This window comes from Mus musculus, chromosome 7 (assembly GCF_000001635.26).
Source record: "Mus musculus strain C57BL/6J chromosome 7, GRCm38.p6 C57BL/6J".
Classification (NCBI taxonomy): domain Eukaryota; kingdom Metazoa; phylum Chordata; class Mammalia; order Rodentia; family Muridae; genus Mus; species Mus musculus.
The window spans coordinates 60,168,707-60,194,800 of record NC_000073.6 but is presented as its reverse complement, the minus strand read 5'-3'; the positions used below and the strand labels follow the sequence as shown (position 1 = coordinate 60,194,800).

At 37.8% G+C, this 26,094-nt stretch overlaps 1 protein-coding gene and 1 long non-coding RNA gene across 3 annotated transcripts in view; both read left to right on the top strand.

The window, feature by feature from the left end:
* Snhg14 (small nucleolar RNA host gene 14) overlaps positions 1–26,094 on the top strand; it is a 1,177,441-nt gene that overhangs the window by 255,377 nt on the left and 895,970 nt on the right. The gene's annotated exons all lie outside the window — the stretch shown is intronic.
* Snrpn (small nuclear ribonucleoprotein N) overlaps positions 1–26,094 on the top strand; it is a 467,683-nt gene that overhangs the window by 255,377 nt on the left and 186,212 nt on the right. The window contains exon 1 of one of the 2 annotated variants that reach the window (NM_001349691.1): positions 23,845–23,914. The exons of the other annotated variant lie outside the window; for it this stretch is intronic. The gene's annotated coding sequence lies outside the window, so the exon portion shown is untranslated. Of the gene's footprint in view, positions 1–23,844; positions 23,915–26,094 lie in introns of those variants that run through there. 2 annotated transcript variants of the gene reach the window in all.

Genomic DNA, 26,094 nt, shown 5'->3' with positions numbered 1-26,094 from the left:
TTTAAATTTATTAGACAATTGGGTCTATTTTATTTTTTTATACTTCATTTTGTTTAGGTGCACATTCTACCACATATTTTCATTTCAGTTACACTATAAATCATGTAACAAAGAGGACTTTATCTGTTAAAGTGTTGTAACAACAACAAAGATGCTACTGCAGTGTCCTGCTCCAGTTCATAGACTGGCTACAGGAAGTAAATCATAAAAGTGCTGCGTGGAATGATGCCCTGCCCCACAGGCCCCTGACCTCTGGCAAGACAAAATATGGTGAAACTACAAAGACCAAAGTTTTCTTGCGTTTTCAACTTCTTTTGGTGCCAAGCTTAGAAGTGACACCTGCCTTCATTAAAGTTTTGTGGTAGCAGGAATGGTTTGTTTTCACCAGGTTCCTGTTCAGGACTTGTTGATTAAATCATGAATTTGCAATTATTGCTGATAGTACAATCCTGCATTTTTTCCTTAATCATGTTTTCTTCAGATATAGATTTACACATGCGCCAAAAAATTGCTGTTGTAAAATAAGATATTGACAAGTTCAATATTAATTCGGGGACTACAGAAGTCAAGAGTGACCGCACAGTTTATTTGGTTTGTTGTTGTTGTTGTTGTTGTTTGTTTTTGTTTTGTTTTGTTTTTTGTTTGTTTGTTTTTTGAGACAGGGTTTCTCTGTGTAGTCCTAGCTGTCCTGATACTCACTCTGTAGACCAGGCTGGCCTTGAATTCAGAAATTCGCCTGTACAGTTTTAAAATGAAAAAAAATTCATAGGATTTTGAGCAGATTCATAGGCTGTTGTGGATTTTTTTAAACATAATTTATATGTGATTCTTTAAATGGAATGTGGATGTCTAACACTGGACATGCTTTGTATTATGCAGTTCTTTAATATATCTGCCAATATATATATATTGCACAGAAGTGCAAGACAAAGTTTTATAGGAAATACATGCTTCAGTGCCACATAATTTGCCATCAAGTATTATGCCAATTACAGGATATGGGGAGTGGTGGTCTCAGTTACTTTAATTAATTTTGTGGGTTTTTTCATTTAATACTCATTTCTCTTTTTAGACTGTCAGCAAAGCTCTTTGTTATGATATCAAAAGAAACTTCAACATACAATCTTCTTGTGAAGACATATCAGAATGCATCATAAGATCTTGGCAATTCATTTATAGTCAAAAAGCAAGTGAAGGACCAGTGGATAGAAAATGACTAAGTACTGGGGAAGACTGTCTCAATAAGGATAAGACATTATATGCTGGTAACAATATGGAGAAAGAGGAATACTCCTACATTGTTGATGGGATTGGAAGCTGGTATAACCTCTCTGGAAATCAGTCTGGCACTTCCTCAGGAAATTGGACAAAGCACTACCCTCAGGTATCCAGCTATTTAACTACTGGGCAAAAAAAAAAAAATACCCCAAAAATGTTCCAACATATAACAAGGACACATGCTCCACTATGTCCATAGCAGCCTTATTTACAATAGCCAGAAGCTGGAAATTACCAGATGTCCTTCAGCAGAGGAATGGATACAGAAAATATGGTATAAAATATTCATGGGCGGTAGAGGGTGGGAGGGACTTGGGAGGAGGAAAGAAGAGAGAAAAAGGAGGCAGGATCAGGCATGAGAGGAGTTGGGGGTGATATCCAGAGGCTCAGGAATTTAAACAGAGGTGTGTAGAAATGAGAGATGGGGGACTGAGGGTAGCCACCAGCAAGTCCCAGATGAAAGGAAAGCAAGAGGCTTCCAGGACCCAACGGGGATGAAAGTAGCTGAAAGCTAATATCTGATAAATCTACCACTTGGATTACAGATTTGTCAATAGTAATATTAAATACATGAGTTACAAAACATTTTCGTTTTATTGGAAAAGTGTTTATTTCACCTTAAAATTTTCAAATCACACACCATCCCTGAGTGAAGAAAAGGTGGAGACAGGGACTTTAGCAGAAGCCATACTGATGATTTCCAATTTGCTTCCTGTGGCTTGCTCAGAATGATTCCTTATACATAGCAGGATTACTGACCACATGTGGTACCACACAAAGTGGGCTGGGTCCTCACACATCAATCATCAATTAAGAAAATGACTCACAGACTTGTGTACAGGCAAACAGAAAGACACAGTTCAACTGAAATTCTCTATTTTCAGATAACTCAGCTTGACATAGGTAACAAAAAATAACCAGAAAAAATGTGCACATAAATGTACATAACACATATTTTATATATTACAGAATTTATCTACATAAGTGAGATACATTTTTGATCAGTGAACCAGAATTCAAAGTCCAGAAACAAGGCAAAATTGAATGAGCAGTTGATTTTTCACACAAAACCCCCGAAAACCTAATGGTTCTCAAGTGGCTTTTTCTTTATATGTACTAACACTCATTTATTTGGAAATCTTTTAAGATAAATAAACTTACTTTTAATGCACTTTAAAATCACTGAAAGGAAGATAATAAAATATATAAATTACTTCAACTGAAGGACATTTGTTTATAACTTTTCCATTGATTTCATATATATATATATTACAGTTATTAACTCTATGTGTGTATGTATGACTTGTATGTAAGTGTAGGTATATACATGAAACAGTATACCTGTAATGATCAGAAGATAATCTTTGTGAGCTAGTTCAGTTTCCTCCATGTAGATTCCAGGTATCTAATTTATGTCTCTAAGCTTGCATGGCAGGATGCCAAGATATTTCATTGGCCCGTTTCCATTAACAATATTGAATTAAATAATTAAATGCACATAAGGCAAGTACCACATCATCCTAGTAGTATATGTGCATTTTTATGGTTGCTTTTGAGGACAATTTCCAATAAGAAGTATTGGGGGTTAATTTCTCAAAACTTTGTGAGGCATGTTCAATTTATTTACTTCAAATTATCAATAAATTCTAATTTATTTTTTGAAAATAATTTTACTGGTCATTTTATTAAATATGTTTTACTTTCAATGACCCTGCTGCTACACACAGACACAAATACTACAAATGTACCAGTAAATATTCTACCTGTTTTTATTTTAATAACATTAAGAAAAACTTCTTACAATGTTGTAACAGGGTATAGTATTGTGACTTGTAACATAGCAAGTATTTTGAAATAGCCTGCAGTACTTACATGGAAGAAAAGCATGAGTTATGTTGCCAAATTCCTGATAGTGGAAAGAAGTTGCCCTCTCAATGGGGGCTTATTCTGTCACAAGGGACTGAGTCTGTTTGGAAAAGTCTGTTTCCTCATATACTGTGTGGAAGTTACTGAAAAACATTTGTATTTAAGACATTTCTTTTCATTTCCATCAGAAATTATCTAGCTTTCATTACTAATTGGAGTTTAAAAATGGTGTGTTTTGACTTACTGGAGTGCTTGTTATTGGAAAACCTAGTGGCCCTCATTTATCCATCTCTGGGTTCTATGGGATGGCATGATTATATGTTCTCCTTCAATTCACTTCTTTTTTCCATTAATTTATTTATTCATTTTGCATCCCAATCACTGATACCTCTCCTTGTATTCTGTTCACAGGGTACTTTTCTGTTAATCTTCTTTCTCTTATATTCTGAGAGGGTGGAGGACACACTGGGTATTGCCTGACCATGATGCCTCAAGTCTATTAAAAAGTATGTGCATCCTCTCCCACTGAGGGAGAAAAAGAATCTCAGCACAAGGAATTGACTCCACAAAGAGGCAAAAGAGTTAGGGTCAGCCCCTGCTCCAGTTTTTCTAGGACCCACATGAATAATGAGCTCCACATCTGCTACATATGTATAGAGGTCCTAAGTTTAACCCCTGTTTGGTTGGTGGTTTGGACTCTAAGAGACCTAAGTATCCAGGTTAGCTGATTCTGTGCATTTTTCTATAGATTTACTATCCACTTCTTGGCCATCAACCCTTCCATAAGATTCCCACAGCTCCAATCAATATTTGGCTGTGGGTCTCTGAATCTGCTTCTGTCTCATGCTGAATGTCTCCTCTCAGAGGGAGTCATCCTGGGATTCTGTCTGCAAGCACAGCAGAATACCTTTGAGAGTTTCAGGCATTGGTGCCTGACCATGGGGTATGTCTCAAGTTGGTTGGGTTATTGTTTGGCCATTCCCTGGATATCTGCTCCTTCTTTGTCACTGCATTTCTTGTAGATAGGACATATTTTTGGTCAAAAGTTTTGTGTATGGTTTGGTCTCCTTGTCCCTCCACTTACATTCATGCCTGGAAACTTGAATTATCCCTTTCAGGCTTTGTATCCCACAAGAGAGGAATTTAAATTGTAACACATCCTTATCTTATCTCTTCTGTAATTTAACTATCTACTGACCTGGGCTTGCTTCTGTCCTGGGGGTGCCCAGGCTTCCTTGTTCACCATTCTGGAATGGAAAGAATGAAGCTTAGCTGGACCAGGTTGTTTAAAGAGGAATGTGGTCTGCATGAGTGTTAGATAAATGGCCTTCTTCAGAGATGGCTTTCACCTAAACTGCTTTTATTTATTGGGTAAAAAGAGTTATATAAACTGCAGAGAAGATAGGAGATTGGGGATGAGTATGCATTATTAGCTGTGGCTGAAGTGCTAGGAAGGTTTCCTTTGCCTAAAGAAGAATTCTAGATGCTTACTAGAGCTATCCTCATAGTGAGAGAGGAAGTTTAAACAGTAATTTAGCTACCAGACTACTTTACTACTTCAATAGTAATGGAGGTTGTGTCATAAAACCTATGTTCTTTGGGACAAACTGGCCCAGAACAACTTGGAAAATAGCCCTACTTCTGCTGATTTTCAGTGACCTCATTCTTTCTCCAGACTGTCTCCACAGGGCATTCCATTCTGGGCCTGAAAACTATCCTCTAACATTTACATACTGAAACTGACGAAGAAAAAATAATGGGTCAAATAAAGTTGTTGGTTACAGTTGGCTGAAGAGATGGATCAGCAGTTAAGAGCACCAACTGCTCTTCCAAAAGTCCAGAGTTCAAATTTCAGCAATCACATGGTGGCTCAAAGCCATCTGTAATGGGATTTGATGACCTCCTCTCATGTGTCTGAAGAAAGTTACAGTACACCCATATAAATAAAATAAATACAACTTAAAAATAAAAGTGCTATTTACAAGTAACAAAAAGTATTGTTACTTAAGACCAAATTTTTTATTAATTTGGAAAAGAGATAAACTACCCAAAAGAGAAATACTAAATCTAGGACAAGAATAAATTCTAAAATGTCTAAATTATAAAGAACTGTATATACAACGGAACTAACATAGTCAATGTTGATAAGATATGTGATGGGTGGGATATACAGAGGGTCAGAAAATTGAATATATGTTTGTAGCAATGGGGGATGGAGAACTCAGGTAGCCAACAGAAACTCCCCGATGCCAGGAAAACAGAGGTTCCCAGGACCCAACAGGGATGGCATTAACTTAAATACCAAACTAAAAGGAGGGAGAGCCTGTGGAGACCATATCCAGAGGTTAGGCAATGCCCCAAGTTGCAGGATATGACCACCCACTCATCTCCAAACATTTAATCCAGAATTTCTCCTGTCTCAAGGAAATACAGGGACAAAGTGTGGAGTAGAGACTGAAGGAACAGCCATCCAGAAACTGCCCCACCTGGGGATCCATCCCATATGCAGACACAAAATCCAGACACTGTTGCTGATGCCAAGAAGGGTTTGCTGGCAGGACCCTGAAAAAGACCCTGGTTGCTGTCTCGTGATTGACTCTGCCAGAAACTGACAAATATAGTTGCAAATGCTCACAGCCAACCAACCTACTGAGCATAGGGATCCTAATGGAGGAGTTTGGGGAAGTACTGAAGCAGCTGAAGGGGTTTGCAACCCCAAAGGAAGAACAACAATACCAACCAATCAGACATCCCAGAGCTCCCAGGAACTAAATCAGCAACCAAAGAGGGCACATGGAGAGACCCATGGCTCCAGCTGCATATGTAGCAGAGGATGGACTTATCTGGCATTAATGAGAGGGGAGGCCCTTGATCCTGTGGAGGCTCAATGCCCCAGTGTAGGGTAATGCTAGGGTAGTAAATTGGGAGTATGAGCATAGGTGAAAGAGGCCCTCATAGAAGCAGGGGAAGGGGGTAAGGGATAGGAGTTTTCCAGAGGAGAAACTGGTAAATGGGATAACATTTTAAATGTAAATAAATAAAGTATCCAATCTAAAACGAAAAATAGTAAATTTAAAAGTAGGATAAGGGCTGGTGAGATGGCTCAGTGGGTAAGAGCACCCGACTGCTCTTCCGAAGGTCCAGAGTTCAAATCCCAGCAACCACATGGTGGCTCACAACCACCTGTAACGAGATCTGACGCCCTCTTCTGGTGTGTGTGAAGACAGTACTTACATGTAATAAATAAATCTTAAAAAAAAAAAAAGTAGGATAAATGATTTTGAATGCCCTGCACTTCCAATATCTCAAAAAATATAAAGAACCATATATGCAATGCAAATAACATAGTCATTGTTAATAAGATATGCGATGGTGCAAGCAGAGGAATCTGTGGGTAGATAGGTTGTTTGCTTCTCTAAATTGCTATTGTTACTTCTGTTATTTATACTATGGTCTTTAATGTTTTACCTTCATGTACAGCAATCCTATTTTATCATTGCATATAAATATAATGTCATATACAGCAGAAGAGTCTAATAATCACACCTGGATCAGGAAAATAATTAATACTGGTATGATCCTGGATTTTCCTACTTAATGCTTTTACCAACTCTTTGTATACCCTGAATTTTGCCACATATTTTCAGCATTTAAGAAAGATTTCCTAGAATCATGTGAAATATAACATTAGATTGTTGAATGTACAGAATGTGATTTTTAGACAACAAGGGAGACACTCAACTAAAGCTTACAGAAAAAAGAAAAATGATATCACCTAAATGTTTGAGAAATTTGAATGATTCATAAGAATATTGCAATTTTGAATATTTGGAATGTTAAAGATCTAAAATCAAAATATCTTGGGTGTTTTTGTACCTATATTAGCAACTTATCACCCAACCTCCCCTCATTTAACATACTTTCAATTAGCTGGCAAAACTTTTGAAATTTATTATTAGATCACTAGCTAAAGAACAGAAACATGAAACCTACAATAGATTTATCATCAAGTGTCATATTAAACTTAAAGTAGGTATTTTCTCATTTTCCATACCCCTTCAGGAGATTTTCCTCATAAAATACCTATAAAATACATTAATATATGAATTTTTTTTACAATGTGGCTATGCAAATCTTTGTAAATACTTTAATGTTGCAACATATGTTGAAGTCATCCTAAATCTCTGTTCTACGTGCTGACATCCATACTTGACTAAGAGAAAGTAACCTATTATTTTCCTTTTCAAGTAAAATTTGGGGATCCATCAAAAATGTGTGTCCACATATGTATAAAGTTGAATATCTTCATATTCTATTAAGCCTAAACTCTTATTATGATACTGAAAAAATTTATCACTTTACCCTTTCCAATTTTCCTGTATTTACCTTTCCAGTATAATAGGGAGAATATTTCTATACTTTATTTTATAATTGAATATCAAAACAGATTTAAATTTCATTTAAAATATTAAGTCAATTTCAATATGGCAAATACCATCAGTAACTAAGATAAAAATTATAATGTGCAAACAATGTATTCGTTTGAATTAGATTTCCATGTTTTCTTTAAAATTTCCTTCTTTTCCTCTCACTTTTCTTTAAGTAAAGTGTCATCATAATTTTTTATAAATTTTATTTTCTTCTATATTATTTAACATTACATCACAAATCTACCAGGGAAATTTTTTTGTTCGTTTGTTTTGATCCTGTGTTAGGAATGATTACTTGTGGTTTTGGATCTGTTTGTTTGCTTGTTTTATTAGTTATTATGTAGTCAAAACTGCTGAACACCTGAATTCTGTCTGACTTAGTGGAACATATGTTAGCATCACTGGAATGGAGAAAATCCCCACACATTTATACTCATAGTGGAAACGTAAAACATGATCATTAAAAGGATTTGGGGAAATGTTCTTAATGTTAGAGATTTTTATTAAAAATTTATTTTCCACAGTAATACACCCTGATTAGAGTTGTTCTCCCTTGACTAGTCCCAGTCTCTGCCCACATGCATTTCTATTATTACAAAACTTTTCTAAGAACTACAAAATAAAATAAAATGGTAATAAGAAATAGTACTAACATAAAGCAAATGCTAACACAATGGAAATAGACAAAAGGAACAAGCAGAAGGAAAAGAGTCCAAGGGAAAAGCACAAGAAAAAGAGACACAGAAACTCACGTATTTCAGGATTCTATACTAATGTTAAAATGGAAGACATAATATAGGCAGTGGACCAAGTGCAAACACTCTTGAGAGTTCTTATGAGCTCAGTTTATATTGTTTAACAAAGCCTTGTTTTCTTGGTGCTCCCCATGTGTTCTGGATATGACTCTTGATTTGCTTCCTCTTTTTCATGGTTAACTTAACAGTGAAAGGATGGATTTGGTGGAGTCAATAAGGTTTAGGATGAGTGTCCCAAGAATGCTCACTCTCTGAATAAGATGCAATGTGGGTCGTTGTACTTATTCCCAACTCATGAAGCAGTCATGAAGTTAAATTGCATATTAGTTGGTTAATTTTTCCATTGCAGTAGCATATCTTTCATGCAGGATGCTATTGTAAATTAAAGGATTTGTGGCCTGCTTATTGTGTATATTCCTATTTCAGTAGTGTGTAGACTACTTCATTAACCAAACATAGTAGAACAAGGTTGGAATGTGAGGTATGGGCTCTAAGTTGGTATCAGCTGAACATCTCAGTTTTCCATGAATTTTGTATGTGCAAGCCACTCTTCTTACTGGAAAGGGCATTTGGTAACAGACACGTCCAGTTGTACCTCTGACTTTCATGTTATGAAGTAATTCCAGTTAATTTGCATTCATGTATGTATATATTCATGAAGGCTTCAGCGTTTGTTTACAAAATAATCCTCAAAGGGCCCTTAATTCTAAATGTCTATCCCCATATTCCCTCCTCTACTCACTTTTCTACTTCACTCCTTGTTATTCTCCCTCAAGTCCCCATTCTGCCAATCCCTATCAAAATATTTATTTTCCCACTCCTAAGGAGACCTATCTGTCACTCCTAGTGCCTTACTCTAAACTTGGGTTGCAGTTTGTTTAACACTGATGAAACAACTATTGTTCACATATAAGCAAATACATATAATTTTTAACTTTTGACATCTAGGTTTCATCATTCAGTGTGATGATTCCTAGTTCAGTTCATTTACCTGTGAATCTCATTATTTATTTTTTTTAAAGAATGGATTTTTTAAACAAGAAAATGTACATGGAACTTATCAGGTTAAAACCTACCTGTAATCCCATCCTGGGCAAGATAAACTTCAAGTAACTATTGTGTGAAACCACTTGGATTGCAATAGTCATGAGGAACCCTAGGCTACAGTTTTGGACTCTATCAAAAAAACAACAAAAGAACTGATAGCAAATCAGGAGAGAATTTTACAAAAAAAAATTATCTGAGACATCAGTTAGGCAAAAGCTGTTGCAATCACTTCATATTACAGGCCTGAACAAAAGAACAGTTCAAATGAAATCAGATAATTGTTAGTATTGTCAAATCCATTGAGAAATCAACATAAAATGGATGCCTAGTGTGTTACAGTTCCTGAGTTGAAACCCCAGAATTTCAATGAAAAAATAAATTTGAGGCAACAGTGAGTGGGTAGAGAAGGTGAAATGAACTCTAGTCAAATCAAATACCCAAAGTTTCATACCGGAAAACATCATTGCAAAAGTAGAGAACTGACTTCCACATGTTTTCCTCTCACCAAAAACGTACATCCTTCCAAAAATAGATTCATTTAATTTTAATGTCTTAAGATGAATAAATGTGGAATCTATATTTGTTTTAATTACTATTTTTTAAAAATAGAACGTTTCAGACAATATGTTCTAATTGTGTGCCACTCCACTTTCTCCTACCTGATTCTTGTCGCCTCCATAACCACATAAATCTTATGTTCTCTTTCTTACATTAGAAAAAATATAGGCAAATAAAAAATAATCAAAGCAAAATAAAACTAACAGAAGTTTCAATATCAGAGCAACCAAAGTGGCTCACTGGGTAATGAATGCTGGCTATCTTGCTCTAAACAGTCAGTTGTTATAAAGAAGATGCCAATATAATAGAGGTGAATGAAGTATCTGGGAAGTGATTCCTCAGGCACAGCATGCAGAAACAAACTGTTTCAAAAAGGACAAAGTCATAAGTCTGTTACCTACTGAACTCACTAGTGACTAGAATCAACCAAGTGGCACTGATTATGAAGGGATCAATACATCTGGCTTGTCACTGTGTGGCAGGGATGGATTTCCTAAAGACATACCAGAAGGGGCTACAGGTGAAAGTACAGGCCAGCTGTTGCAAGGTACCACAGTTTTTTGAGGATGCAAGTATCATAGGATAACCAGCAAGATTAGCAGAAACCATGGGGTGGAGACAGCAATAAACTAGAAGACGAGCTATACATGCACTCCAGAGGGCAAAGCTAGAAAAGTTACTCAAAGGTTATAAAAGATATTAGAAAGCAGTAAGTGGATCACAGATATTAAGATATTGAGTTATTAACACCCTTGACGTTTGATTTTGATGTGTTCACATTCTTGCTTGGTTATTCACTCTTAAAGTAAGAAAGTACTTGTACTGGCTAGTTTTGTTTCAACTTGACACAGCTGGAGTCACCACAGAGAAAGTAGCTTCAGTTGAGAAAATGTCTCCATGAGATCCAACTGTAAGGCATCTTCTCAATTAGTGATCAAGGGGGAAAGGCCCCTTGTGGGTGGTGCCATCTCTGAGCTGGTAGTCTTGGTTCTATAAGAGAGCAGGCTGAGCAAGCCAGGAGAGGCAAGCTAGTAAAGAACATCTCTCCATGGCCTCTGCATCAGCTCCTGCTTCCTGACCTGCTTGAGTTCCAGTCCTGACTTCCTTTGGTGATGAACAGCAGTATGGAAGTGTAAGCCAAACAAACCCTTTCCTCCCCAATTTGCTTCTTGGTCATGATGTTTGTGCAGGAATAGAAACCCTAAGACAGTACTCTTAAATTATTTTTATTTTATAAGAGAACATATTTCAAAGGGATATTTTCAAGTTTTATAGAGAATTTGGATTTTTAAAAACATTGCATGTTTTTTAAAGACTGAATTTTGAAAGTGATTGATAAAGCAACACTGAGAGGCTTTGTAAGTCTCAGGACAGATACGTTTGATACTTACCCTTTGGAAATGTACTTGTCTAATATAAAGAAAGTTGAATTTGATCTTTATTCCAATTGCAAGTTAGACTGTACACACATGGGACTAGAGCATCAAGGAGGTAGAGACAGAAAGTTATGTAGCTCAAGGTCATCCTAAGCATTTCTCACGACAGCCTGAGTCCATTTCAGAGAAAAGATAATATCCCCTCTGTGCCATTTTATGGTGGAAATATGTAACTTTGTTTTACAATGGTAACATTGAAAGTATTGACTTGAGACTCAGAAGATACTTTTAACTATTAAACAATATTCATTCTATGAAAGATGATGGGGTCTCTTAAAGTTGTATAATAAATATTCTTATTATTTTTATTAGTTATTTTCTTTATTTAAGTTTCCAATGGTATCCCAAAAGTCCCCCCATACCCTCCCCCTCACTCCCCTCCCACTTCCCACTTCTTGGCCCTGGCGTTCCCCTGTACTGAGGCATATAAAGTTTGCAAGACCAATGGGTCTCTTTTTCCAATGATGACTGACTAGGCCATCTTCTGATACATATGCAGCTAGAAACAGGAGCTCTGGGGGCAGGGGTTACTGGTTAGTTTATATTGTTGTTCCACCTATAGGGTTGCAGACCCCTTTAGCTCCTTTGGTTCTTTATCTAGCTCCTCCATTGGGGGCCCTGTGATCCATCCAATAGCTGACTGTGAGCATCTACTTCTGTGTTTGCTAGACCTCGGCATAATCTCACAAGAGACAGCTATATCTGGGTCCTTTCAGCAAAATCTTGCTAGTGTTTGCAGTGGTGTCAGCATTTGGAGGCTGATTATGGGATGGATCCCCGGGTATGGCAGTCTCTAGATGGTCCATCCTTTCATCTCAGCTCCAAACTTTGTCTCTATAACTCCTTCTATGGGTGTTCTATTCCCAGTTCTAAGAAGGGGCAAAGTGTCTACATTTTGGTCTTCGTTCTTCATGAGTTTCATGTGTTTTGCAGATTATATCTTGTATCTTGGGTATTCTAAGTTTCTGGGCTACTATCCACTTATCAGTGAGTACATATCATGTGAGTTATTTTGTAATTAGGTTATCTCACTCAGGATGATGCCCTCCAGGTCCATCTGTTTGCCTAAGAATTTCATGAATTCATTTCTTTTAATAGCTGAGTAGTACTCCATTGTGTAAATGTACCACATTTTCTGTATCCATTCCTCTGTTGAGGGACATCTGGGTTCTCTCCAGCTTCTGGCTATTATAAGTAAGGCATTTTTATTATTATATGATTGTAAAACTGTGAGAGACAAAGTGTAGAACACCGTGGTATGAATGAGATGCCCACTATTGGTCTCCCATTTACAAATACTTGATTCCTACTTGATGTCAGTTTGAGGAAGATTAGGAAATGCAGCATTGCTGGACAAAGTATCTCCCTGAGGATAGTTTTCTATCTTTCAAAACTCTTTTGATATGTCAAACAACTCTCTCAGCTTTCTCTGTGTTCTGAGACATAAGTTGCTACTTCAGCAAACTTCTGCTTGCCACTCAAGACACAGAAAGACTGAAAATAACCATTTTAATGTTATTAATATATATTTGTTGTTAATAAAGGATTCCCAAATATACTCCTGTCTATAGTTAAATTCAATGCAGACTCTCTGCCTATGTCCCTAAGGTATTAGATTCAAAGGCATGTGCCAACATGAGTGCACATTTTTAAAAAAAAATATTTAATTGTAAAAGTAATTAATGTTCAAATTAAATGCACATTTTAAAATGAAATAGAAAGCATTCATGGTATATTGACTCACATATTTAATCATATCATTCAAGAGATGGAAGCAAAAGAATTACTACAAGTTTGAGTCTTGTCTAGACTATGTAATGAGACACTATTTCTCAATTTTAAAAAACTGAAAAAAGGTAAGAACAAAAAATGTCAAGTAAAGTAGAAGAAGAAGGAGGAAGAGGAGAAGTTGTAGGAGGAGGAAAATGATGAGGAGGAGGAGGAGAAAAATGATGATGATGATGATGAGGAGAAGCAGCAGGAGGAGGAGAAGAAGAAGAGGGATCCCATGATCAAAGTGAAAAAAAAATCTCAAGAAAGTTTAAAAAAATGATTAGCACAGGTAAACTGGAATTCTATGCTATGGAAAGGAGGGGGTTTGGGAACACTGGACACACACAAATTAGTCTTCTGGGAAGAAAAATGACAAAAGCATTGAGTACACAATTCTTTATATTCCCCTATAGTGTACCCTGTATCCTTTTGGTTAATTTTAAGATCTATTACTTTCATTCTAATACAACTCTTCTAACTGCCTATGTTAAGTATCCATTGAATGGGGCTCAATAAGTCCTCTTCATTATACAGTTATGGTAAGCAGTACACAGAACTTTTAATAAGTTTCCGAGATAACACTGTCAATGTTAGAATTAGAATCAAATCACAAATTATGAAGGCACAATTTTAATATGTAGAATATCATAGTATAGATTACTTCACACATCTCAAACAGGTTTTTATTCTTAGATACTATTGAGATTATTCTTTCTTTCAGCTTGCTGTGATTTAGAATCACATTAGAGGCAAGCCTCTGTCTTCCTTGAGTAGGATTAACTTAATTAATTTAACTGAGGTAGGAGATCCTGTCCTTTTGTATAGGACAAGGTTGAAGGAGTTTGTCATTGGTCTCTTCACTAACAAATTGGCTTTCTGGGTCCAGGCAAGAAATCTACAAACCTAAGTCCATAGATTGATAATTAGGCATATGTATCCACAATTACTCATTACTTTTATGACTAAAAAACATAATTTATTTTACAACACAGGAATTTCTTTGGGTATTCTCAGTGCTCTCAGCCCACATTGACAAACAGTATATGGAGAGATTATTAAAAATACTGGATTAATGTTCCTGTGTAGGTGACCCTACATAATCCTTGATTTTCGTATCTATTGTATAAAGTCTGGAAGACAGGATGGCCATGATATAAAACCCTTTAACCTTGACATGCTAGGTGGCAGATAAAGATGAAATACTGTATGTTTAAGGCCAGTCTTTTCTATACGGTGCCGTTCTGGACAGAGTGCTATTCATGCAAATGGGTTCTTTAAAAATAATGTCAGTTTGTCTTACTGAATATTTTCTGCCTGGCATCCTCTGACAATTTTCACAAATACAACACTATAGCATTGTAGTTTCAGTGTATTTTTTCCCCTATAGTGCTGTAAGATCAAGAATCGATAAATGGGACCTCATAAAATTGCAAAGCTTCTGCAAAGCAAAAGACACCGTCAATAAGACAAAAAGGCCACCAACAGATTGGGAAAGGATCTTTACCTATCCCAAATTGGATAGGGGACTAATATCCAATATATATAAAGAACACAAGAAGGTGGACTCCAGAAAATCAAATAACCCCATTAAAAAATGGGGCTCAGAGCTGAACAAAGAATTCTCAGCTAAGGAATACCAAATGGCAGAGAAGAACCTGAAAAAATGTTCAACATCCTTAATCATCAGGGAAATGCAAATCAAAACAACACTGAGGTTCCACTTCAGTCCAGTCACAATGGCTAAGAACAAAAACTCAGGTGACAGCAGATGCTGGCGAGGATGTGGAGAAAGGGGAACACTCCTCCATTGTTGGTGGGATTGCAAGCTTGTACAACCACTCTGGAAATCAGTTTGGCGATTCCTCAGAAAATTGGACATAGTACTACATGAGGATCCCACAATACCTCTCCTGGGCATATCCAGAAGATGTCCCAACCGGTAAGAAGAACACATGCTCCACTATGTTCATAGCAGCCTTATTTATAATAGCCAGAAGCTGGAAAGAACCCAGATGCCCCTCAACAGAGGAATGGATACAGAAAATGTGGTACATTTACACAATGGAATACTACTCAGCTATTAAAAAATGAATTTATGAAATTCCTAGGCAAATGGATAGACCTGGAGGTTATCATCCTGAGTGAAGTAACCCAATCACAAAGGAACTCGCACAATATGTACTCACTGATAAGTGGATAATAGCCCAGACTTAGGATACCCAAGATATAAGATACAACTTGCCAAACGCATGAAATTCAAGAAGAACGAAGACCAAAGTGTGGACACTTTACCCTTTCTTAGAAATGGGAACAAAACACCCATAGAAGGAGTTACAGAGACAAAATTTGGAGCTGTGACGAAGGGATGGACCATCTAGTGATTGCCATATGCAGGGATCCATCCCGTAATCAGCTTCCAAATGCTGACACCATTGCATACACTAGCAAGATTTTGCTGAAAGGACCCAGATATAGCTCTCTCTTGTGAGACTATGCCGGGGCCTAGCAAACACAGAAGTGGATGATCACAGTCAGCTATTGGATGGGTCACACGGCCCCTAATGGAGGAGCTAGAGAAATTACCCAAGGAGCTAAAGGGAACTGCAACCCTATAGGTGGAACAACAATATGAACTAACCAGTACCCGGGAGCTTTTATCTTTAGCTGCATATGTATCAAAAGATGGCCTAGTCGGTCATCACTGCAAAGAGGGGCCCATTGGACTTGCAAACTTTATATGCCCCAGTACAGGGGAATGCCAGGGCCAAAAAGGGGCAGTGGGTGGGTAGGGGATTGGGGAGGTGGGTATGGGGGACCTTTGGGATAGCATTGAAAATGTAAACGAGGAAAATACCTAATAAAAAAAAAAGATAGCCAAAAAAAAAAGGAATGAATATTTGAAAGGTATCTTTAAAACTCAAATGGCAGGAGTATTTTTTCAGGAAGGTTTAAACTTCTCCAGTACTGGCAGAAGCTACAAAGGAACTGAAGAAGCACAGCCTATATAAGGTGGTCATCCCCTTCATTCAGTATGGCAGAAAGTTGGATATTACTATACTTATATGTTCATTCCGACATTGCAGCAAACTTAGCCACACAGAGATACGTTTTTGAAAGTTCTGCCATGAGGTAGGAAACCAGATATTTCCATATGCATTCAGAGCCACCTATTTATTTTTGCAGATTTTTTTCCTTCCATGATTTCATAGGGTACAATGCAGAATTTTAAAGTACATTTTAATTAGGTATTTTCTTCTTTTACATTTCCAATGCTATCCCAAAAGTACCCCATACTATCCCCCACCCTCTCCCCTACCCACCCACTCCCACTTTTTGGCCCTGGCATTCCCCTATACTGAAGCATATAAAGTTTGCAAGACAAATAGGCCTCTCTTTGCAATGATGGCCAAATAGGCCATCTTCTGATACATATGCAGCTAGAGAAACGAGCTCCGAGGGGTACTCGTTAGTTCATATTGTTATTCCAGCTATAGGATTGCAGACCCCTTTAGCTCTTTGGGTACTTTCTCTAGCTCCTCCATTGGGGGCCCTGTGAACCATCCAATAGCTGACTGTGAGCGTCCAAATCTGTGTTTGCTAGGCCCCTGCATAGTCTCATAAGAGACAGCTATATCAGGGTCCTGTAAGCAAATTCTTGTTAGTGTATGCAATGGTGTCAGCGTTTGGAGGCAGATTATGGGATGGATCGCCTATATGGCAGTCTCTAGATGGTCCGAAGTTTCGTCTCAGCTCCAAACTTTGTGTCTGTAACTCCTTCCTTAGGTGTTTTGTTCCCATTTCTAAGAAGGGGCAAAGTATCCACACTTTGGTCTTCATTCTTCTTTAGTTTCATTAGTTTCACAAATTGTATCTTATATCTTGGGTATTCTAAGTATCTGGGCTAACATCCAATTATCAATGAGTACATACCATGTGAGTTCTTTTGTGATTGGGTTACCTCACTCAGGATGATGCCCTCCAAGTCCATCCATTTGCCTAGGAATTTCATAAATTAATTCTTTTTAATAGCTGAGTAGTACTCCATTGTGTAAATGTTCCACATTTTCTGTATCCATTCCTCTGTTGAGGGGCATCTCGGTTTTTTCTAGCTTCTGGCTATTATAAATAAGGCTGCTATGAACATAGTGGAGAATGTGTCCTTCTTACCAGTTGGAACATCTTCTGGATATATGCCCAGGAGAGGTATTGTGGGATCCTCATGTAGTACTATGCCCAATTTTCTGAGGAACCACCAGACTGATTTCCAGAGTGGGTGTACAAGCTTGAAATCCCACCAACAATGGAGGAGTGTTTCTCTTTCTCTACATCATCGCCACCATCTGCTGTCACCTGAGTTTTTGATCTTAACCATTCTGACTGATGTGAAGTGGAATCTCAGTGTTGTTTTGATTTGCATTTCCCTGATGATTAATGATGCTGAACATTTTTTCAGGTGCTTCTCAGCCATTTGGTATTCCTCAGGTGAGAATTCTTTGTTAAGTTCTGAATGCCATTTTTTAATGGGGTTATTTGATTTTTTGGAGTCCACCTTCTTGAGTTCTTTATATATATATTGGATATTAGTCCCCTATCTGATTTAGGATAGGTAAAGATCATTTCCCAATCTGTTGGTGGCCTTTTTGTCTTATGGATGGTGGCATTTGCCTTACAAAAGCTTTGCAATTTTATGAGGTCCCATTTGTCAATTCTCAATCTTACAGCACAAGCCATTGTGTTCTATTCAGGAATTTTTCCCCTGTGCCCATATCTTCGAGGCTTTCCCCCACTTTCTCCTCTATAAGTTTCACTGTCTCTTTTTTTTTTTATGTGGAGTTCCTTGATCCACTTAGATTTGACCTTAGTATGAGGAGATAGGAATGGATCAATTCGCATCTTCTACATGTTAACCGCCAGTTGTGACAGAACCATTTGTTGAATATGCTTTTTTCCACTGGATGGTTTTAGCTCCCTTTTCAAAGGTCAAGTGACCATAGGTGTGTGGGTTCATTTCTGGGTCTTCAATTCTATTCCATTAGTCTACTTGTCTGTCACTATACCAGTACCATGCATTATTTTTATCACAATTGCTCTGTAGTAAAGCTTTAGGTCAGTCATGGTGATTCCACCAGACGTTCTTTTATCTCTGAGAATAGTTTTTGCTATCCTAGGTTTTTTGTTGTTCCAAATGAATTTGCAGATTGCCCTTTCTAATTCATTGAAGAATTGAGTTGGAATTTTGATGGGGATTGCATTGAATCTGTAGATTGCTTTTGGCAAGATACCCATTTTTACTATATTGATCCTGCCAATCCATGAGCATCGGAGATCTTTCCACCTTTGGAGATCTTCTTTAATTTCTTTCTTCAGAGACTTGAAGTTGTTATCATACAGATCTTTCACTTCCTTAGTTTCTGTCATGCCAAGGTAATTTATATTATTTGTGACTGTTGAGAAGGGTGATGTTTCCCTAATTTCTTTCTCAGCCTGTTTATCCTTTATGTAGAGAAAGGCCATTGACTTGTTTGACGTAATTTTATATTCAGCTACTTTACTGAAGCTCTTTATCAGGTTTAGGAGTTCTCTGGTGGAATTTTTAGGGTCACTTATATATAATATCCTATCATCTGCAAAAAGTGATATTTTGACTTCTTCCATTCCAATTTGTATTCCCTTGATCTCCTTTTGTTGTCGAATTGCTCTGGCAAGGACTTCAAGTACAATGATGAATAGGGGGGGGGAGAAAGTGGACAGCCTTGTCTAGTCCCTAATTTTTGTAGGAATGCTTCCAGCTTCTCGCCATATACTTTCATGTTGGGTACTGGCCTGCTGTAGATTGCGTTTATCATGTTTAGGTATGGGCCTTGGATTCCTGATCTTTCCAAGACTTTTAACATGAATGGGTATTGGATTTTGTCAAATGCTTTCTCTGTGTCTAACGAGATGATCATGTGGTTTTTGTCTTTGAGTTTGTTTATATAGAGGATTACATTGATGTATTTCTGTATATAAAACCATCCCTGCATCCCTGGAATGAAACCTACTTGGTCAGGATGGATGATTGTTTTGATGTATTGGATTTGGTTAGTGAGAATTTTTGCATTGATATTGATCAAGTAAATTGGTCTGAAGTTCTCTATCATTGTTGGGTCTTTCTGTGGTTTAAGTATCAGAGTAATTGTAGCTTCACAGAATGAGTTGGATAGAGTACCTTCTGCTTCTATTTTGTGGAATAGTTTGTGAAGAACTGGAATTAGATCTTCTTTGAAGGACTGGTAGAACTCTGTACTAAACCCATCTGGTCCTAGGCTTTTTTTGGTTGGGAGACTATTAATGACTGCTTCTATTTCTTTCAGGGATATAGGACTGTTTAGATAATTAACCTGATCCTGATTTAACTGTAGTACCCAGCATCAGTCTAGAAATTTGTCCATTTCATCCAGGTTTTCCAGTTTTGTTGAGTATAGCCTTTTGTGGAAGGATCTGATGGTGTTTTGGAATTCTTCAGGATGTGTTGTTATTTCTCCCTTTTCATTTCTGATTTTGTTAATTACGATGCTGTCCTTGTGCCCTCCAGTGAGTCTGGCTAAGGGTTTATCTATCTTGTTGATTTTCTCAAAGAACCAGCTCCTTGTTTGGTTGATTCTATGAATAGTTCTTCTTGTTTCCATTTGGTTGATTTCACCCCTGAGTTTGATTATTTCTCGCTGTCTACTCCTCTTGGGTTAATTTCCTTCCTTTTGTTTTAGAGCTTTTAGGTGTGTTGTCAAGCTGTTTGTTTGTGCTCTTTCTAGTTTCTTTTTGGAGGCACTCAGAGCTATGAGTTTTCCTCTTAGAAATGCTTTCATTGTGTCCAATAAGTTTGGGTATGTTGTGGCTTCATTTTCATTAAGCTCTAAAAAGTCTTTAATTTCTTTCTTTATCCCTTTCTTGACCAAAGTATCATTGAGAAGAGTGTTGTTCAGTTTCCATGTGAATGTTGGCTCTCCATTATTTATGTTGTTATTGAAGATCATCCTTAGTCCATGGTGATCTGACAGGATGCATGGGACAATATCAATATTTTTGTATATGTTGAGGCCTATTTTGTGACCAATTATAAGGTCAGTTTTGGAGAAGGTACCATGAGGTGCTGAGAAGAAGGTATATCCTTTTGTTTTAGGATAAAATGTTCTGTAGATATCTGTTAAATTCATAACTTCTTTTAGTTTCACTGTGTCCCTGTTTAGTTTCTGTTTAGACAATCTGTCCATTGATGAAAGTAGAGTGCTGAAGTCTCCCACTATTATTGTGTGAGGTGCAATGAGTACTTCGAGCTTTACTAAAGTTTCTTTAGTGAATGTGGCTGCCCTTGCATTTGGATCATAGATGTTCAGAATTGAGAGTTCCTCTTGGAGGATTTTACCTTTGATGTGTATGAAGTGTCCCTCCTTGTCTTTTTTGATAACTTTTGGTTGGAAATCGATTTTAATCGATATTAGAATGTCTACTCCAGCTTGTTTCTTCAGACCATTTGCTTGGAAAATTGTTTTCCAGCCTTTCATTCTGAGGTAGTGTCTATCTTTTTCCCTGAAATGGGTTTCCTGTAAGCAGCAGAATGTTGGGTCCTGTTTGTGTAGCTAGTCTGTTAGTCTATGTCTTTTTATTGGGGAGTTGAGTCCATTGATATTAAGAGATATTAAGGAAAAGTAATTGTTGTTTCCTAATTTTTGTTGTTGTTGTTGTTGTTAAAGTTGGCATTCTGTTCTTGGGGCTGTCGTTTTTTTAGATTTCTTGAAGGATTACTTTCCTGCTTTTTCTAGGACATGGTTTCTGTCCTTGTATTGTTTTGTTTGTTTGTTTGTTTGTTTCTGTTATTATCCTTTGAAGGGCTAGATTCATGGAAAGATAATGTGTGAATTTGGTTTTGTTGTGGAATACTTTGGTTTCTCCATCTATGGTAATTAAAAGTTTGGCTGGGTATAGTAGCCTGGGCTGGCATTTGTGTTCTCCTTGTGTCTGTATAACATCTGTCCAGGATCTTCTGGCTTTCATAGTCTCTGGTGAAAAGTCTGGTGTAATTCTGATAGGCCTGCCTTTATATGTTACTTGACCCTATTCCCTTACTGCTTTTAATATTCTATCTTTATTTAGTGCATTTGCTGTTCTGATTTTTTTGTGTTGGGAGGAATTTCTTTTCTGGTCCTGTGTATTTGGAGTTCTGTATGCTTCTTGTATGTTCATGGGCATCTATTTCTTTAGGTTTCATAAGTTTTCTTCTATAATTTTGTTGAAGATATTTTCCGGCCCTTTAAGTTGAAAATCTTCATTCTCATCTGCTCCTATTATCCGTAGGTTTGGTCTTCTCATTGTGTCCTGGATTTCCTGGATATTTTGAGTTAGGATCTTTTTTGCATTTTGCATTGTCTTTGATTGCTGTGCCAATGTTCTCTATGGAATCTTCTGTACCTGAGATTCTCTCTTCCATCTCTTGTATTCTGTTGCTGATGCTTGCATCTATGTTTCCAGATTTCTTTCCTAAGGTTTCTATCTCCAGCTTTGCCTTGCTTTGCATTTTCTTTATTGTGTTCACTTCCTTTTTTAGGTCTAGTATGGTTTTGTTCATTTCCATCACCTGTTTGGATGTGTTTTCCTCTTATTCTTTAAGGACTTGTAACTCTTTAGCAGTGTTCTCCTGTATTTCATTAAGTGAGTTATTAAAGACCTTCTTGATATCCTTGACCATCATCATGAGATATGCTTTTAAATCCGGGTCTAGCTTTTTGGGTGTGTTGGGGTACCCAGGACTGGGTGAGGTGGGAGTGCTGTGTTCTGATGATGGTGAGTGGTCTTGGTTTCTATTAGTAAGATTCTTAAGTTTGCCTTTCGCCATCTGGTAATCTCTGGAGTTAGTTGTTACAGTTGTTTCTGGTTAGAGATTGTTCCTCTCATGATTCTGTTATCCTCTATCAGCAGACCTGTGAGACTAGATCTCTGACTTTCAGTGGTCAGAGCACACTTCTTACAGGGAAGGTGCACAGATATCTGGCATTCGGACCTCCCTCCTGGCAGAAGATGAAGGCCCGAAAGAGGACCTGTCCCAAAAGCTGTTTTGCTTTGGCCTGTCACCTAAGCTGTTAACTTCTGTAATCCATACTCACACCTACACAGACTAGTCTCAGAGGGACCCGGGAATCAAAATACCTCCCCCAGGTGCTCCAGCATAGCCCTCCCTGGCAGGGTGGACACCTCTCCTCTGGCAGGGAAGGTGCCCGGATCTCTGGAGCCTGAAACAGGGTCTGTCTCAGAAGCTGTCTCTAGGGACCTTGGAGTTTCCACCTACTCTGTGCCCAGGTGACCAAGTGCTGGCACTGACCGGAAGGGATTTGTGACCCTGGTCAGTCCGGGTTTTCTGCTTCTCTAATGCTGTCTCAAGTCCCGTGCAATTGGATTGGAACAGAAGTTGTATTCCACTCACCAGTGGTCCTAAGATCACGTGGAGAGTCCTCTAGGGGACCTTGGGGGTGTTTTAAAGTACATTTAACAATTCCTTTTGCATTTCCCTTTGCAATGTAGAATTTGACTTGTGAAAAAAGGATATTACTTAATCAACATCATATTTACCTAAAGGCTATTACTTAATCAATATCATATTTACATTTATTGGAAAATAATAGAATGTACAAGCATTTAAAAGCAGGAGGCTTTTCGCATTTTTCTGGTTGTACTTTCATTTGTACGTTCAGCAGGCATGTAAATCACCAAAGCTTAGAGTTGCATAAAAGAGCTGGAATGATACTTCTCTGTTTTGAATTATGATACGACTCTGCAAGAGGATCTCCCAAAACTCATGTAAGGAATCTCAAAACTCTATTACTGCAGATTTAGAAACATAAACACCCTTTGAAATCTATACACACCTACATATAGGCTCATAATACACATACAGGCACACATACACACACAAAAAAAGATGCAGACACAGAAAGAAATATGCACACATGGTTAACATTAATAAAACATAGCTAACTGTGGTGGCTAACAACTTCTAGCATTTAACAGTCAGAAGCTGATAAATTTCTGAGTTCAAAGCCAGCCTGATCTACAAAGTGGGTTTGATTTAGCAAATTCTAATTAGTAAGATCCTGTCTAAAAAACAAAACCAAAACAAACAAGCCAACAAGCAAACAAATAAGAATGTCATAGCAACAATTTGTAAAATATAAGGAAAAAATGCAGCACTGAATGATAAATCAATGCTTTCATTAAACAACAAAGTTTATGTTCATGGTAAGGGTGGCATTTACATGAACACATAGGAAATTTTAAAAAAGACACCTAATCTTATAGTATGACAATTATTTAGTGCTTTGTACATTCCCTAGTGTAGGTTACATTTTGCATAAGAACTCTTTCCTTTGTATAGAGATCTAAACATGAATATAAATCATTATTGTACAGGCACAATTGTCCACATAGCACCTTCACTTTATTCCTGACCAATTTATACAGGGATTTATGAAGAACCTCCTTTTTCATACTAGCAATAGAACAGCTTACAGCTCATGGCCACCTGCGTTTGTCATTAGCTTTAGAAAAGATTTCGAGTCCCTGCAGACTGGCAAACATGCACGCATGCGTGATTGGAGGGCTGTGCAGGCTCACTAGCACAGAATGGGGGTTGGGAGTGTGATTAGTCAAGTCAGTGCAGCAGGTCCTGCTCAGAGAAGAGGCAGGCAAACATGCCTGTCACATCCACCCTAGGAATGGTCAGCAAGGCAATGCAGCAAACAAGGTCAGCTCCCACTTTGACCCCTTGTTTCTTTCACAGTAGAACATGATTTGTGCACATTAAGTACTGCAAATTTATTGGGATTAGAACATTATTCTATAGATCTCAATCTTTAGCTAAAGAATCAGATGAGATCGGGACCTGGCTTCCTTTGTCCTGTCCTGTATTATGTTGGCTGCAGTGCTCCTCCCCTTGAGCCTTCAATCTGCCCTGTCACTTCAGCTCAGTTCTCTTACAGGGTGAAAATTAACATTTCAAAGAGCTGACAGTATTGTGGATTATTGGTGTGTGGGACTAAGAGCCATCAGAGAAATAGAATATTTTTATTTGTCTATGAAAGTTAGATGAAAATAATATCCTTAAGGGAATCTAAATTAGGTACTGTCATGCTCTGAAGGATGGGATGGGATAATTGCACTTGAGCATTTACAAACAGATTATTTTCAGAGGAAAGACACAACAGATAATGGTAGTTTGCACCTCCCAGTTTCTGGATGCATAGAAGGATCAAGTACATATGAGTTTCAACACTATGATGCCTATAATAAAAGAAAGAGCATCCAAAGTGCTTTTGAGAAAAATAGTGGACAAAGTTAATTCAGGTGTGTGAACTGCCAATTTGTGGAAATGTTGTGTGTCATTACATACAGATATAGCTTACATAGTGGTATAGAACTATAAACTTTTTCTGTCATTTTGTAAGTTGATGTATCTTGAATATTGTTAAACTGCTTCAGTGTCATTAGATAGTAGGGTTGGTTTTTTGTTTGTTTGTTTGTTTGTTTTTTTGTAATCTTACCCAGATTCAAAAATAACCTGGTGAATTAGGAAGTACTTTCTTTGGACATTTAATTTATACTTCATGCTCGAATCTCCTGATTTTGATTACATTTATCAGTTATGCAAAGTAGCATGAAGAATTTTTTTGTTTTTTGTGTTTTGGTTTTGGTTTTTGGTTTTTGGGTTTTGTTTTGTTTTGTTTTGTTTTGTTTTGTTTTGTTTTTTGTTTTTAGAGACAGGGTTTCTCTGAGTAGCCCTGGATGTCCTGGAACTCACTTTGTAGACCAGGCTGGCCTCGAACTCAGAAATCGGCCTGCCTCTGCCTCCCAACTACTGGGATTAAAGTCGTGTGCCACCATGCCCAGCTGCATGAAGAATTTTTTTGACCATACTCTGACAGATAAATTCACATGATGTGAGAGACCAAACCGTGGGAAACTAGGTCCTGCCAGTAACTCTCACCCTAAAGATCCGGCTGACCCTTTGAAGGGAATTATGTCACTCCCTCCTTCATTGTCTCCACCTGGTGCCTGAGACTGCCAGCTTCACTCCCTCCTTCACTGGCGCCTAGAACTGCTTAGATTACGGCAGCTTCACCTCCTCCTCCATGTCTCTTTTTGGTGCTCTGGACTGTTTCATCAGGACAGGCACTCCAAGATAAACTGCAGAATGTTTGAAGGCCGCCCGGGACTGTTAGGGGGCTGACATTCCAAGATAAGCTATGAGAAGCCTGTAATAAGCATTCGCCCCAGATGTCCATCCCTTTCTCTGTATTTTATTATGCCCCCTCGACCCCTCCCTATTTTATCTCACTGTATGCTTATAATCAGGCTCCTAGCCTTCATTAAACAGACCTTGACAACACTTTGCTTGGTCTTGCTCCCCTTTCTCCACCCACTTCTCTTGTAGGCCTCTGTCCTCCTGGACCCACAGAATAACTAGGTCCTGCTGGACGGGACAATATGAATGTGCCTTGCTTTTTGTTTTTGTTTGGTTATTTAAAGGTCTTATTGAAATTGTATTTTAGTTTTCATTTCAAAATGATGTTGTATTTTTTACAACAGTTATAACAACTTTTTTATTAGCTATTTTCTTTATTTACATTTCAAATGTTATTCCCTTTCCTAGTTTTCCCTCTGAAAATCCCTTATCCCCTCCCCACTTCTCCTGCTCCCCAACCCACCCACTCCCATTCCTGGTCCTGGCATTCCCCTATACTGGGGCATAGAAACTTCACAGGACCAAGGACCTCTTCTCCTGTTGATGACCAACTAGGCCATCCTCTGCTACATATATAACTAGAGCTAAAGTTCCACCATGTGTTTTCTTTGATTGGTGGTAGAGTTCCAAGGAGCTCTGGGGTTAGTTCATACTGATGTTCCTCCTATAGGGCTTCAGTCCCC